The sequence below is a fragment of the Pagrus major genome, chromosome 18, assembly GCF_040436345.1.
Source record: "Pagrus major chromosome 18, Pma_NU_1.0".
In the NCBI taxonomy this organism is placed as follows: domain Eukaryota; kingdom Metazoa; phylum Chordata; class Actinopteri; order Spariformes; family Sparidae; genus Pagrus; species Pagrus major.
Genome location: NC_133232.1, coordinates 35,109,431 through 35,125,730, shown reverse-complemented (window position 1 = coordinate 35,125,730; position 16,300 = coordinate 35,109,431). Strand labels below are relative to the sequence as shown.

General features: G+C 39.3%; 1 long non-coding RNA gene across 1 annotated transcript in view; it reads right to left on the bottom strand.

Moving 5' to 3' along the window:
• LOC141012856 (uncharacterized) overlaps positions 1-15,977 on the bottom strand; it is a 54,222-nt gene extending 38,245 nt beyond the window's left edge. The window contains exons 1-2 of the long non-coding RNA XR_012180414.1: positions 15,909-15,977; positions 14,908-15,092 (exon numbers count right to left, since the gene is read on the bottom strand). This is a non-coding gene — a long non-coding RNA (uncharacterized lncRNA). The remainder of the gene's footprint in view (positions 1-14,907; positions 15,093-15,908) is intronic.
• Between the last annotated feature and the right edge of the window lie 323 nt (positions 15,978-16,300).

Genomic DNA, 16,300 nt, shown 5'->3' with positions numbered 1-16,300 from the left:
AATGACAGGTGCACAGGTCCATGCCACTTGAGGTTGCTCACTTTCCTCTAATGCACTGCAACAAACACCACAAGCTTTATTCTTTAATGTGCACGTTTGAGTTCAAAGCTCTTTGTGCGTGTTGGTGTGTTTCTCTTGTGTGTATTTTGTGATGTACATGGTAAAGTTTGGCAACCTTTTCTTTAAGTCACGCAACAGATTTCAAGCGAGGCTAATAAATAATCACAATTTTTGGAAATATAAATTACCGTTTCTTAAATATGAAATTATTTTCGCTCTATCTCCATCTCTATCTAAATCTACATGTATGACATTTTAACAAGGACAGACCTGAATCTTTCCACTTGTTTGTAGCTGCACACATTTGTACACATTTGCTCTGAAGATAACGGAGCTTTTATCTCTGTTGAATGCCCACATAATTCTCCTCTCTGATCAGGTTCTTATCACCATTTAAATGCAACACTGACAAATGTACCATAAAATGTTCTTCGATAAACACGAGATAACAGATTAACCAACAGACTGAGGAAACAACATTTAATTGCATGCTGCGCTACTTCCTGATGAGTTATAACCCTTACATGCAATAAAGAAAGTAAAACAATGCAATGTAATGTCTAAATAAATTAAACCTGAGCTGTATGATCCAGAGAGCCAAAGTTATTCTCGAATGTGGAGTTTAACATTCACTCAAATCCAATCTCTATATCGTTTCTGGTTGAATAACATTTAATCTACAGTAAACGACCCACTCTCTGGATCCATGAGTTGCTTTTTGCCCCAGAAAAGAGCATAAACCATAAAAGGAGCTTGAGTTTAAAAATAAAGAAGCTCCTCTACAGTTGTTGAACCAGAGAAGAGCCAGTTTTTTCAATGCCTTTTGGCTGAGACATAGAGCCCATGAGCCTGTTTTGCTTTCTGATGATATTACATGTACACCACTAGCAGCAGCAGCGAAACTCCCCCTGACCCTTCCTCACTTAATGTCTGCCCTTTCCCCAACAGTGCCTCTATTGAAAAACTATTATCAGACTGGTAAAGAATTTCGTAAAAGTTTCAACAGCAAAAAAAGGTCAAACTGGAGATCATGGATGTGAATACAACCACAGACACACTGGAAGCTGTGATGAAAAGCGTCGTCTGTGGTCTAAACAACCCGCCACCAAAACCTATACAGGGCGTCTACAGATAGAAACAAGTTAAATTTAAGACTTTTTAAGACCTTTTTAACACCACTTTATATGAAATGTAAGACCAAGCCTGTGATGGAAATACACAGCGAAAGAGAAAAAAACGCTGAATCTCTGCCAATTCCCCGCTTTCTGCTGTTGAGCTGCAAAGAAGCCACTGTACCACAATAATTACAATAATTAATCTGTCCTGGCTTGCATTTCTATTATACGCCTACCTTATAACAATGACATATTTAACAATTTTCATTGGAAATGTGAAGTGTGGAACAGAAATTTTCATTGGGATGGTAAAGAGGAGAAAGAAAATGGCTGACTGGATATTATTATTATTCAATCGATAACGATTCAGCTGTCAGTGTTTCGAATGCAAAATGATTCTCGATGCATCTCAGTGTACGGCATCCTCAGTGATCTATATTACTGCACGTGCTCAAATATATAGTGGTTCTGCTGAGTTATACTTGAACATTTCCTCTACTATTTTCTAAAGTGGTGATTATAGTAAATTGACCTGAATATTCTAAGTTAGTTTCAAGTCCACTAAGTGTATCTATTAAAGTGTGTTTACAGGTGTTGAGGAGAACTAATGCATAGGTGAAAAATGTAGTATAAAGCCTTTTGTGGCTCCAGAAGAAGCTACATGTACTAAGAACGTGTTGAATCCAAAATGTTACATCTCTGGCTCTGCTGTATCTATTTTGTTCATTTGTTTTTAAACTGTCCATAATGAGTTCAACATAGCAGCAGACTGCTTTCCAAAACCTGCCACCTACATTACCCACAATGCAACTTAGCCTCCCAAGACCTGTAAACATTGTTGGAGTTACCCTTTAAGATTACAATGGTTCACTGATTCAAAGATTACCATGTTTTGGTCAAAGAATTTATACATGTCAAGGACAAGAATATCTGCAATCAATGTTGCTGTACCTCAAAATCATCTTGCTTCACATATGCAAAACATAATTTTTGTATGTGATCGTGTACCAATATCTTATTATAATTTTAGCTGGCTCATTTGCACATTATGGCTCATGGTGGTCATGGTACTCAGGTTTCTTAGCATTCTGTCAAAAACAAGCATGGATAACAGCTGTCGGTTATGAAATGTATCCAAAGGAAGTCTTCAACAGCTCGAGGTAGAAAATGCAGCAGCACCCAGGTTGTGATTAAGATTCTCGACCCGACAGTGTGAAACCGTCCTCTTTTATCTGTGCTCTGATAAGGTCTACCCATCAGCCAGTTGCAGCGACAAAACTCATGAAATGGAAAATTTACCTCCTGGAAGCCACCTAACGTCCGTGGCATCTGTCTGTGGCATCACTTACAGGCTTGTGACTGTTATTCCTTTACAGTCTGGCTAGTTATTGTGTTGATATTCAGCACCATTAAGACCTCTGTGCCTCTGTCTTGGCTGCGACCAAACAACTATTTGTCTCATTTACAGAGCAGTTTCCCCAAAAATATGATAAAGATTCATATCACCAGTTCCTAGTGTGGAGCTCAGTTTCTGTCACTGCCAGCCCCTCTGTGAGTCTTGGCAGGGTGCAGACTGTCATTTGCCTCCTCTAATGCATGCGGACTTGCTTTTCACCTGACAGTGGGGAGTTTCACTTGGAGAGCGCCACACATGTGGAGGTTCGTGCTATCTCCCAACACCACTTTCCTCTATTTTGAGTCATGACAGAGAGAATAGTTTATACAAGTCTACTCTGAATCATCATATCACCCTCAGTTTTAGGGCTCCCTGCCTCAGCACCTCAGGCTGAAGCCGAACCAGTACGTTTTTAATAGGGGTGTAAATCGCAAGTGTCATCATGGTACGATATCATATCGATTCTTTGGCCAACGATACGATATTTGCCGATAACAGCAAGTCTGCCACAATACGATTTCGATTCGGTACGATACAGAAGCCTGTGACTGATATGAGATGATATCATGTGCCCATTTAACACAATGAGTTACATTTATATCAACTCACGAAAAGCAACTTAAATATGATTTGACAATTTTATTACTGAACTCTTCAGTGGAAATATTATTTTGTCAATGGTTCCAGACATTTAAACAGAAAACAATCTGTTCTTTTTAATTGATTTAATTAATCTAACAGAGCAGTTTTTAGAAAACCAAGTAATTAGATATTTAGCTACTGTGTTGAGACATTTTTGATTTACACTGGTTATTTCTTACTTTGAGGGAAATCGTGGATTATTATTTTTGTCATGTGCGGCTCTAATCGTTCTGAAACTGTGAAACTATTTAAATCTTACAGCACCAATTACCAAATCATAGGTCCAATGAATGCAAGCTGTCGTACGGGTCAAATATCTTTGTAAAAGAAAGCAAAAGGCAAAAGCTAAGGCTGCAAAGCTCTTGTCTGAGCTCGCTGTTGTAAACATCCATCAGTTTACAGACTTCCTGCTTCAACTTTAACCTGCTGTTGTAGTTGAGTGCACTCACAGTGTTACTATAGCAATGTTGGAAGAACAATGCTGTTATAGTATTTGATGATAATTACTGAGGCATTAATGTGTATGTCACTTTAATGGTGCAGCTGTTACAGGTGCTATGTAGCTTGTAAATTCCCCTACAGGAATCGATAAAGTTTTTATCCTATCATGCCTTAACCTTTGATAATATAGCATAATATTAATGATGTGAATCTGCAAAGTAAGCAGAAGTGAAGTAATCAAACCAATGAAGTGAGTAAAAAGCACAATGTTTACAAGGTGGCAAGGTGAGTAAATGTTAGTTACTGTCCACCACTGTATTTTAGGAGCATATGAGTGTCCTTCTCTTCTTGTTCTACCTCAAAAATAAAGTGGAAACTAAGTAAACTAGTTTTTCTTTTTATTAAATCTAAAATGTACACATTATGAGTAGTTGCAGAGAAAATTGGTAGCCTACTTAAAGAAAGATTTACAGTATGTAATTTCGGTGTAATTACAGTCTAATAACAGAAACGATGTGCTTCTGAAATAGCAGGTCAACAGCCAAATGAAAGAGTTAAGCACTGTAAAGACCAGAGTGAAGCTATTATCACAACAGGGAGATCCTGACTCGTACATTCAAGAGTTAGTAAGTGCCTTTCCCCTTATTGAACAACACAGAGAAACTCCATTTAGACCTCCTTAACATCCTCAGTTTTCCCACCGGGAAAATAGGAACATCACCACACTGAGAGGGGAAGGGAATAACCAATCAGTCAACTCCCAGGCACCTGTCCAGCCGCAGCTTAATTGAGATGGGTTTCAATGACAGAGCATTAGGTTGCCTTGACATCCTCTGCTTGGCGGTAATTCTGTGTTGTTTGCCAGGAGAGCTGCAAGCTAGTCACGTAATTGTGACCACAATCATTCTCCCCACCACCATAACAGTACACTGACCTACGATGCATTATCACATTAAAACCATTGGTCATGTCTGTGCAAATCAATCTAGGTTAGAAATTTAATCTGTGAGTCTGGTGGTCTGGGACAAGGAAAAACCTGCAGCAGGTTTAACTGCATTAGTTATGTGCACCTATTAAAGTTTAATGGTCATGGCGGCTATTATATGGTCCTATGCTTCTTTTAGTCCGCTATTATTGTGTACATGTGTCACCCTGTGATGCCCTGCAGCCAAATGTTCCAAAGAAACACATTAAGGAGACATTAGAGCGTCTGTGTTTACCAGGTGCTTTCCTTCAAACGTCTGTTGTCCATTTTTCTTGCATGTCGTCATGAAACATGCAACACAGAAACAGGCTCTTTATATGAGAATACTCTTTCTTTAGTTTCATTAGATTACGCACCGAGGTTTCTTATTTCATTCCGGGTGCTAATACTAAGAACAAAGCTTTATTGTTACTGCACAGCCATAATCACTGTAATTTTTCTACTTAATATGCAAACACATTTGCATTTACTTGACAGGTACAGGGCTTTCTAAGCTATCAAAGCGAGACTCACAATTTTAGCAACACCAGAACGTTTTGTTTTTTTCTCTGAAGTCACCCGAACTTCTCTCCAAACCCATATTATTTCTGAACAAAATCATAACAGAGTGTGAAATTACCCTGAGGCCCTTTACTGTCTGTGTTCTGGGACTGAGCAGGCATTTGAGGGCACTGGTGCATTCTGAATGGGTGCATCCTGGGCCTGTGCCATCTCTGAGGATTACATGAATTAGAATAAGGTTTCTCTGAAGATATCCTGCTCACGAGAAAATTCACACAATAAGTGTTTTTTGCTGAGTGGGTGCATTTCCGTCCAGAGTGGATGAGATAGGTGCCAAGCAGTCAGGAGAGAGACAAACGAGACGTTAAACAATGTAGAACATCTAAAGCGTCTCTCTGCTTAAAGAAGCTAATCAGAGGTCAAACTGTGTAGCAATGCGTTTCTGACATAAAAAAGATGGCGGCAACTCCCCTCTAACCACAACCAAAGCAAGCAATAATGATTATTTCTATTTGATAGTTTGTTTTTAAATAACAACACAGTAGATTGTTTATGTTATCATCTGACAGTGAAGTATCTTAAAGTAATATTGAATATATTTTGAGAAAATTTGCTTCCGTCTCAGCCCAGTCGCCAGAATTAAATGGTGGCAGCTTAAGTTCTGCAACCATTCATATTTGTGGATGTCATATGTACTTTATTGACATTTTTATAATACGTGTTATATCTTGTTCACGATACCTGTATATGATGTGACCTTCATGTTGGGAGGTGGAGGGCAAAGACAGTTGTGTTACAGCTAGACGGCTGCCAAGTCAGTGACTGCCATTCAACATTTGTACATGTGAAACCACTGAATATTTTTGACAGGACGTTGCAATATTTTCAGGTCAGCGCTAGCAAAGTACAGATATTTCAAGCTGATAGACAATCTTTTCCTTGGCCTAACCAAGTGTTTTTTGTGCCTAAACCTAACCAGATCACAAGCACAACATAAAACATACAAGATAAAAAATGAAGCCAAAGAAATGAAAAGTTGCAACATATAGAAGTGCTAAGTTTAAACATATCCGTGATTTGCAGACGCATACATTGCCTGTTAGATATGAAGCTACAACTTGTGGGCGGTTAGCCTCAGCTAGCCTGGTTCTGTCGAGATGTAACAAAATCCAACTGGTTTGCCGGCAAATTCATGGTGATGCCAAAGTCTGATTTTGTTACATTCATACAGAGCCAGGCTTGCTGCTTCCCCCTTGTTTCTAGTCTTTATGCTAAGCTAAAGCTAACCAGCTGCTGTCGGTAGCTTAATGGCAAAGAGTTGTATTGATCTTATCCAAACTGTTGGCATGGATGCAACATTCAATATGTCAATTATTTTATTGATATTATACATACAATACAATGTATATGTTGCACACTATGATTTTTGCATTCTATGTTTATATAACATTTATTATGTGTTTTTATTTGTTCTTAATAGTTTTAAACTTACATTTTGCTGGCTGTGTTTTATATTCCACAGTCGTTTCCTCTAATCATCCTCCGGTTTGAACTCTTTTGTATGTAACTCTTTGCACAACAGGGGGGAGCACAGCAGGAACACATTACGCTGCCATTGTCCTGATAATGTGTATGTGACAATTTGAATAAGTAATTTTTCCTAAAATGTTGAACTATTTTTCCTCTATAGTTACAGGTGCTGGATATATCTAATGTATTATATTTTTTTATGAATGCCAACTCAAGTCAGTCTTTAAATATCACCTGCCCCTGTTATTAAATTAGGCTTACATACAAAACCATGTTATTAAATTAGGCTTACATACAAAAGGTCTGTTATCTAGTTGTGTCAGTAAAACTACAGTTTGTTGCCAGTCTGAAAAGGACATTTTTTCTTAGATATGTATTCACCAGTGTGTTTTGTATGAACATTTTCTGAAATTGTCCATTTAAATAATTAACCTCTGGGGAGTTAACTGAGCTTCAGACTTTTACCAGTTTATCCCTCATAAAATAGTTTCACTACATGTGTCTGAAATTTGAGACGGACATGATGCAGGCATGCTTGTATGCTTTCAAACACACATAACCTTTGCTATCAAGCAAATACAAAGAGAAACCTGTCACTGTTAACTTTGTGGACAAGCTATCTTACTGCTCTCCAGAAATAACAAACAGACAGAGAGCAGAAGGCTTGGGGGCTGATAAGGACTGCCACTGGTATTGTAGCCAAGCTAATTAGCCAAAAGGAAATTGGGCTCCAGTCCATATCTGTTAGCTCCAGAGAAGCCAATCTCCTAGGGACCCCTCAAGGTGAACAGCCATGGTACTGGCTGTCTGACATTGACAGCCATGAACGCTGAGTGGGTTCAAGTGAAATCTGGAGACAAATGAAGTATTTCCCCATAGTGAGCATGCCAGGAAGCTAGTTTCTCTTGGTTACAGTCATTTACAATTTCACTCTGAAGCCAAACCTCTGCAAGTATCATTAGAGTGCAACCATATGGACATACAGCATGTGGCTGCACTTTCTCAGAAACAACACAACATCATGTTTTCTTTGCACATGTGGCTCAGGCAATTCATATTCATTATTGTTCAAAAGCTGTTACTTTATTCAGGAAATGTTGTGACACAACAAACTAGCAAACAAGCTAAGACCACATATGGGAATAAACACTCAGCGGGTGCTCTGTGCTGATGGGAAATTTGGGTTTTATTTCTACCATTTTCATATATTTAGTTCAGTTTATTTGCATGTACATGAAACTGAAAGAATGAAAGAAATGCTAATTTTGCAAGAGAGACAAAGACCCAAGGGTCTTTTAAAAACACTTCACAACAAAAGGAAATTTATGTTTTATGCTCACAAATCATGACACAAGTGAATTGGACATCAGTAACAGAATGATAGGACTCTGGGAGCTTCAAGACACTAAAGTGGGAGTTTTTCTTACAAAACATGGGCTGTAAAATCACAAACCTCAACAACAAAAGAACAGAAGTGAATCAATATGGCTTGATCAACAAGCCTTTCAACCCCCTGCAGACACAGTGCAGTCATTTTTTTGCCATGGGTTAGTAAATATTGTACTATTCTGGTTCGTAAAGGAGAGAAAATGCTGTCGTACTATGTAGTGGGGTGCACCTCCGAGTAAGATCCTGAACCAGCTTGGAGAGCAATTTCCCTTCCAGCCATCCAGCTAAATTTGGACTGTGGCAGAGAGGCATTGTGGAACAGCTGTAACTCAGTGCTTCTTGGCACACAAACCCTCAAGAAGTGCTTGTTAAACGAATTCATTTAAGGGAGAGGGACCAGCTTAAGATGCACAATAAGGATCAGTCCTTGTTTTCTAAACCCCACCAAACAGCTGAATATAATTGCTGCTTCCCCACTGGAAAATCCAATATGTTGGAAGCCACACAGGGCAACGCTGTATTCATGAACTGTGGAGCATATATCATTTAAGACATCAAAGTGCTGACATTTTAACGCGTTTTATTTTTTTCCCTCTCTCCAATTTTAGGGGTTTGCGAGGGTAAAGGCATATGCAGGTGCGCGTTACAGAATATGTGGTCAAAAATAATAAGGTGTTAACCTCAGGAAATGAACTCAGACTGAGAGAGGAGGGGGTGGAGATGTGCTGCAAACATAGACAAAGTAATTGGATTGTGACAAGTGAGCTGTGGTAATTCCAGGAATTTCATAGCTCTTTTCTATTCCTTGTGTTATTTCCCAGCAGTACAGTCTAATAGACAGGACATGATTACTGGTCATGGATGGCCAATTCATGCCTTACTGCACCTGCAGACATCCCTAAACAAATGGAACAAACGGACTGGTTCTCTGCTTTATTATTATTCATTTGCAGTGCATGCTTTGAAGCAGAATTTTTGAATGTCAGTGAAATATTACTTGTTTATAATGATAATAATACTAATAATAATACTAATAATAATAAGAAGAAGAAGAAGAAGAAGAAGAAGACACAGCCTTCTGTAAGCACTCAGCTGAAAGAATAATGTGAACATGTGAAGGTGGGGTTGTATTCAATAGAGCCCCATCGCATGTCTCCTCCAGGAGATGGAGCCAGTTTGCCAACTCTCCCTGGTTTCCTGTTTGACATTGGCATGCTCTCAAAAGTATCTCATAGGGACCGTCGACTTCTACTCTATTTCTATTCTCAGATCCTTTAGCTGCAATTAAGCCTCAGCAAGAAAGCAGTCATAATTGAAAATCACTGCACACTGAAGGTGTTTGTTGTGTAACCGCTATCTCTGTCTTCCACTGAGGTCCTAATGTCCCTGAACCTTACATGTGAGTATGTATTCTTACAGTCTTAGTTGTTCATTTGTTTGTACTTTAGGGGCTGTAACCATTTGCAGAAACAGTGAGGAGGTCCAAGCCCCTCACCAGCTTTAGAAAATATGAATGCATATTAAAAAGTTAAAAATGTCTTTTATCGTTTTTATTTTAAGCATGGCGATGTCTGTCTGTCAGTCTGTCATGTGGACTACAGGCTCAAGACTAATGGCGTCATGTTAATGTTGTTGGGACAAAGAGAGATCCTACCCCAGGACGTCTCTGGGATTAAAGGGATTTTTGTATTTACAACTATGCTTAGCAAATGAGGGGGATTTTATATATTTTTATACAACAATTGCTTGACAAAGGACAAACTGAACCAAGCGTCGACTGCAATGGAGCATTGTTTTCTCATGCTGCTGCTTCAGTAACTATCACTTGCTGGCTACTCAGCGCAAAACCGATGACAATATGCTGCCTTAAAATCCAAAAGGACTCCGTCAACGGGGGACGCATCCTATTTTTTCCCTGATAATGCTACATATGCAAATATGTGTTAGAATCAGCTGGAGGAGAGCATGTTAGATTTAAGCAGTGGGTGGGCAGCCGAGTCTTGCGTTGTGTTTGGCTAAGACAGCTAACAGCTAATGAGCTCATAGAGCTAAAGACAAAGGAAAGCATCAGATTAGCATAAAGTGTCAAACATTGAACTGCAGTTTAATGTGACAACACATCCAGCTTCCAGTAAATAAATGTACTTAAGTACTTGAAGTAGTGATGATATTCCTTTCAGCCTCAGCTGTGGTTGTTGTTTGCTGCCTGTATAAGCCTGCTTAGTACCAGCATGTTAGCACTCATAGTGAGTATGTTTAGCATGCTGGCATTAGCTCTTTGCTCAAAGCACCCTTACGCCTAAATAAAGCCTCACAAAGCTGCTGGCATGGCTGTAGCCTCTAATTCGTGTTCATATTCAGTTAACTGGTCAATTATCTTTGCTGTAAATTGTATTTCCCAACATTGAGGTCTAAGTGGGTTTTGAAAGCTTACATTTCCAGGGATAATTTTAAAGCGTTCAGTCTGAAGACACTGAAATCAGTTCATAAAATACCCTCCAAGTTTGTAAGTGACAAGTAAAAACTCCCGCTGGATAAAATCCTTAAATTATACCAAACCCATGACCCCAGTGGTGGCGACTGTTGTGTCTCCTGGTAAATGTCTGTATGATTTCCTTAGACTTAAACAAAGTAATCATGGTTTGTCAGAGTGTCTGGCACTAAACTCAATTTGCAGGTTTGCATGGCTGTCTGTGTTTGTTTTCTCTTGTTGTTCATGTTCCTTTCTGCCTTTTGATGTCTGGCAGTGTTCAATTACCTTCACACCTGTCACAAAATTAGATGACTCCTTGTTGAAGACAACATGAGGCACGACGCTGTTTCTGCTGGGCCAGCCATGATCAACATCTTCCGCTGATGATTTTACCCAATTACATTTCAATCAAGGGAAGCATGTGTGGGGCATAACGGAAAATTGTTACTGATTAGCATAATTCTTTTTATTGTGTTTCATCACCCTCGAGCACAAGCAAACTAAGCTTACAAAACTTGCTGCATAGCCAGAGCTGAGGCGAAATACTTCTCAAACCGCTACCGATGAAATCAACTGGGAGTGGATTCAAAGACATTTAAAGAAGGATGCTCAGTTTAAACCACCTGGGCATAGATATGCTTGGTAGACCAACCGCGACTGTGAAAGCTGAAGAGTGCATTGCGTTCACCATTTGGGTAAAAGGGGCCAACAGCATCAAAAGGCACAAAAGGCGAAGACTCTTCCACGTCACTGCACAACATTTCATGGGAAATATACCTTAGATTTCAGATGAGGGACCTCAGTCTCTTTGTTTCTTCCCACCGCTTGTTAAAAATTTAAACAAGTCTGACAATGCCTGAAAAGCTCAACCTACCATGAAAGGATGGGAAACACACAAGAGGAAATTGAAAGAAGAAACCCAGAGAGAAATTGAGAGGAAATAAAAAAAACTCTTTTGCAAAGTAACTACATATTAGCTGTGTGTAAAGTGTGTGTTTTGTGTATGTGTGAGAGAGCGAGAGAGCCATACAGACATATGTAGAGAGAAGGAGAGAGGCGGAGAGAAGTTAAACGGCTTAGAGATGACACTTCCCCTCCTCAACTCCAAGGAAAATCAAAGTTGCTCGGAGCTACAGTCATGTGCAGTCTTACTGAAAACATTTTGTTTATTGATCCAAAAATCCTATTTCACAATTTGATAGGCATCCAGTCCAACTGAACAAATACAATATGCACTGGGTCAAAACACCTCAGGTCAGTTATCCAACCTGTGAGCACGGAAATGAATACAGAGGAAACTGGAACGTCATCAAGACTAGTTTGACATCAGTTGTGATGCATCCAAGGCTACGCTTTGTTACATTTTTAAAACCTCTGCTATATCTACGTGCATAATCACAGTTGTCATGGGAATTTTAACCACATTTGAGTTTTTTTCTATTTTCTTTTTTTTTGCATTGTTGAAGAAATGTACTGCAAACCCGTTCAGTATACTTAAATAGATATATACACAAATTTAGTGAGCTACAGAGATAAAGAAAACTCACGGCATAACATATATATTGGTAATTATCAATGGCAAGAGCCACGTTGTGTGGACACACACACGGGAGTGAGCAGCAGCAGCTCAGCAACGCTCTGAACAAGCACCCACTGTGGCCAGCCTGTTATACTAGCTATCTTATTGCAAGTATAAGCCATCATAAAAACACACAACATCAAGAGAAGGTATCCCGGATGACTTTGCCTAAAACAAAGGGAATAATTAGTTTTCAGAACGGTGATTTTGTTTGTATTTTCAATTCCCAGACTGAATTACGGCATTAGATAGAACGCACACAGAGTATAACATGGACAGTATCAAATTCTTTGTCATCCTGTCCTTTCATTGTGCCGTCTGTTAAAGCCATGTGAAAGTGCAAAGTGTGAAATGTCAATCGTCAATGTGACACCAATGTCACCAAAGTAAATCACTGAACGTTCGCCGTACAGGTCAATTAAAGCGATCGATTCAAATATTATATATCTGATCCTTGGTGTATTGAAGCGAAACAAATACATGACCTAGTTTTTTGCGATTCCCTCCAAAGTTCATGATCCAGTCTGCTTTTGTATTGATTACCTTCACTCTGACCCGAATCAATCAGAGGCACCTTCTCTACTCCCCGTGTATTGATTACCATTGTGTGCCAGACCCATGATGTAAGGGATTCTGTGATGAAATGAACACTGCACTTTCTACACTGGTTTGCATTTTAGCCTGTATTGACTCTTTCTTGCAGAGGGGGTCTAACTGTTTTTAGTTGGCTCCCTAAAATCAATTAGAAATCTTTGCTTACTTTTTAGCTTATGGGTGAAAATGAAAGTTCAATAATCAAGATCCCGTTAGTGCTACTTTGTCTGTTATTGCTGACTGATTTATTTTTATATTAGATTATATTTTTAAGTAATGATGTCTGAGTCTGGTTTTTTTTTGTGATCACAGCATTTTCTGTGGGTGTTATCAGTGGTCAGCTGGATTTTAGTTTTCAAAAGAGACTGTAATGGTTCTGCAGTGAAGTCACGCCAACAACAAACAATGAAGGAAAACAATAAAAGCAGCTACGCCGGCCATTACAAAAACACAGATGCAGCATTTGTTCTGCATATTGCCTATTTTCATCCCGGTGCCTGTGGTGGCTGTAGGATGTCAGTTACCTTGGCTTCAGGCTTGATATAGTTTCAAAGTCGACAGCTCATCAGGATGAATGACAAGTGCTGGGGTATGAACTTGGCCCACTGAGGGTTGGAGGTTTAAGGGTACCATTTCACTTTACTGCCTGGAGGCGAGAAGCTGCATATTGTAGGTTTAAATGTAAATTCTATGTTGTCATTAATGCATTGCAGAGAATTTGTGCCCTCTGGACTATTTAAGACCCATTGCATCGATCTAGAAATGTATGGTCATCAATTAGAAATTTGTTACCAAATCCCTCAACAACTTTATGTCAGATTTAATTCTTTTAGTGTCCTGTATATTATCATTATCTGCAGGATGTGAACACCTACACAATCAAATGCAATCCTATACAATAGCCCTACAACAAGCGGTAACCTTAAAAAGCTTAAAATGTTCCATTTTTGCAGACAGTTTTGGGAAATGTCAACAGGACGGTAATTTATTTTCTCTCTGATGTTTAGATGGGGACAATTCAGAGGTGAGACGAATCAAAGTGTCTCAAAAAGCTATCGCTATAGTAGACTTTTTCTGTGTTTGATGTTTGTCTTTGTAAAAACATGACATGTAGGTCAATTTGAGACAGAACACAAGCAGTTTCTGCTGATTTGAAAAGACCCTCACCTGGCATACACTTGACATAAAAGCACACCCTCTGATCCAACAGCAAAATACAGAGAAAAGGCTGAACCTGCTATCACAGAATGGTTCTTTTAATGCATACTCCTTCTAAAGTTTTTGAATCAGTTGTATTGTGCACACGGAAGGAAGACAGGGGAAACATGTTTTATCTTGTAACATTGACATATTGACAGCTTATTTTTCATCTGCAGGTCCATCCGTCCAGCCATTTTCTGTTACTACTTATCCTTTGCAGGGTCACGGTGGGCTGGAGTTGATCCCAGCTGACATTGGGCAAGCGGCGGGATACACCCTGAACAGGTTCCCAGTTCATCACAGGGCTGACACAGGGCTATTGGATAATCGCCTCTGGCAATAAGAAACTGGTAGGGGCTAGCTGGTTAGCATGATAATTTCAGTAGACATGTCTTTAACTTTATAACATAGATGGCTTTGATATAACGTCAGCACGGCTGTTTCTTACACTGTTAAAAATGTTTAATTCTGCCCCTTTGCACACCTTGTGCAAATTAAATGTTGAAGCCCAGACTCTTCAATTAGTGTGTGCTGTCTCATTCATATCAGGTCCTACTAGAATTCACATTACCTTCATTATCTTAAGTCCAGTCTTGATTCCAAGGCAACATTTTATTAATACACAGTTCAATCTATTATAAGTACAAGTACCCACGATAGATGTTTTCATGTTTTATTAGCTTAAACAACTGATTCAAGGTTGTGGCTTTCTGACACTGTTGTAACGTTAACTGATTGTATTAAACAGTTAGATTGAGTTAATAAGCAGGTGGGACCCAAGGTAAGCACATGTTACGATGTACAATATGTACACAATCTGTTTGGAAAAATAAACCAATCATCACAAACTGTGCGCACTTTAAAACGAATATAAAGACCCGGGTATAGTTTGAAGGCTTTTGTAAGGAGTCACAGTTCAAACTCCAGATCCCCTGCAGGAACAGCATGAAGCAAGTGGTGTATGTCTCCGGAGCTGTGTGTGTGTGTACAGTTCAATCCTACCGCACTTGATGCAGGCGTGGAATACGAGAGAGTGTTCGTTGGTTCACAGCCAGCTTACCGCAGCTGGCTCGGTATCTCTATGGGCTGGGCTCGCCGTCCAGAACCGGAAAAGTCTCTCCGTCTGGAATCTCTGAAATCTCCTCTGAAGTCTCTTAAGAGGTCTCCCACTCGACACAAAACCTGACCTATAAATAAGGTCAAGACAAAATTATATCTATGCTAATTTTTTGAGCATTCCTGATTCTAGGACAAAGCTTAAGAATTTAACTTAACGCTCCAATTAATAAACTTCTGTTGTACAACTTACCTTTAGTTTCAAAATCACAATTTCATTCACAACCAACAAAAGTAATTACTCTAAAGACCTAACACTTTCAGTAGCAACTCAACTGCAGTTAAGGTGCACAATGGAAAACACAAATAACAACATGAGTTTATCCCTGATGCACCTTTAAAATGTTAATGTTACTGTAGAAATAAGTGCTAAGAGAGGAGCTAACAGAAGTACATCAAAACACAATAAGTAGCAACCACTTTAATAAGCTATGTCTGCTTATCATCAGTATTTCTTAAACCCATTACAAAACTAGTTTTCAAGTCGCTGTTAGCATAAACAAATGGTAATTTACATTAGCATAGCAGCTACCACACTTTTAGGTCGCTAACGTTTTTAGCATCAGTCAGTGGGGTTTATCATAGCGAAAACTAGCATCACGATTAGCGGACTTCTGAATGCTAACGTTTTTAGCATCAGTCAGTGGGGTTTATCATAACGAAAACTAGCATCACGATTAGCGGACTTCTGAATGCTAACGTTTGTAGCCTACGTCAATGGAGTTTACCACAGTGAAAGTTAGCATCGCGGCTAGCGGAAGTAACCGCTAGTTAGCTACATGCTAGCCGTTAGTTGATGTTGTCAACATAGAGTATGAATTAACACAAAAAACATAATGTAAACAATCGACTTCAGAGTTTCTCAGTCGTTCAGTTAAGTTTCTCACCAGCTCAATGTGGACTGACACTTTGACCTTTGACCTTTGACCTTCACCAACGTGACCAGCGAGGACGGCCGGGAGGCGGGCTGAGGGAGGTGCGACGCACTTCAGACACAGAAGCAGACAGAAAACAGACACAGAAACATCTAAATGTATTGTGCTTAGTGCCGATTTTACAAGAAGGCGCCAATTACTTAAACTTTGCCGTAGCCGCGTCACAAAGTTCGGGAAGTTTCTCCTCATGATGCAACAACTCTTAAAATCACTTGATTTGTAAAGGAGTCTGGGATATTGCCGTTACTGCTGACTTCACTTCATTACTTGGTCCATGTCCATGACTTTCATGGTTTCACAGATTAAATAAGAAAAGGAATGACAGCTATTTATATAATTAATGT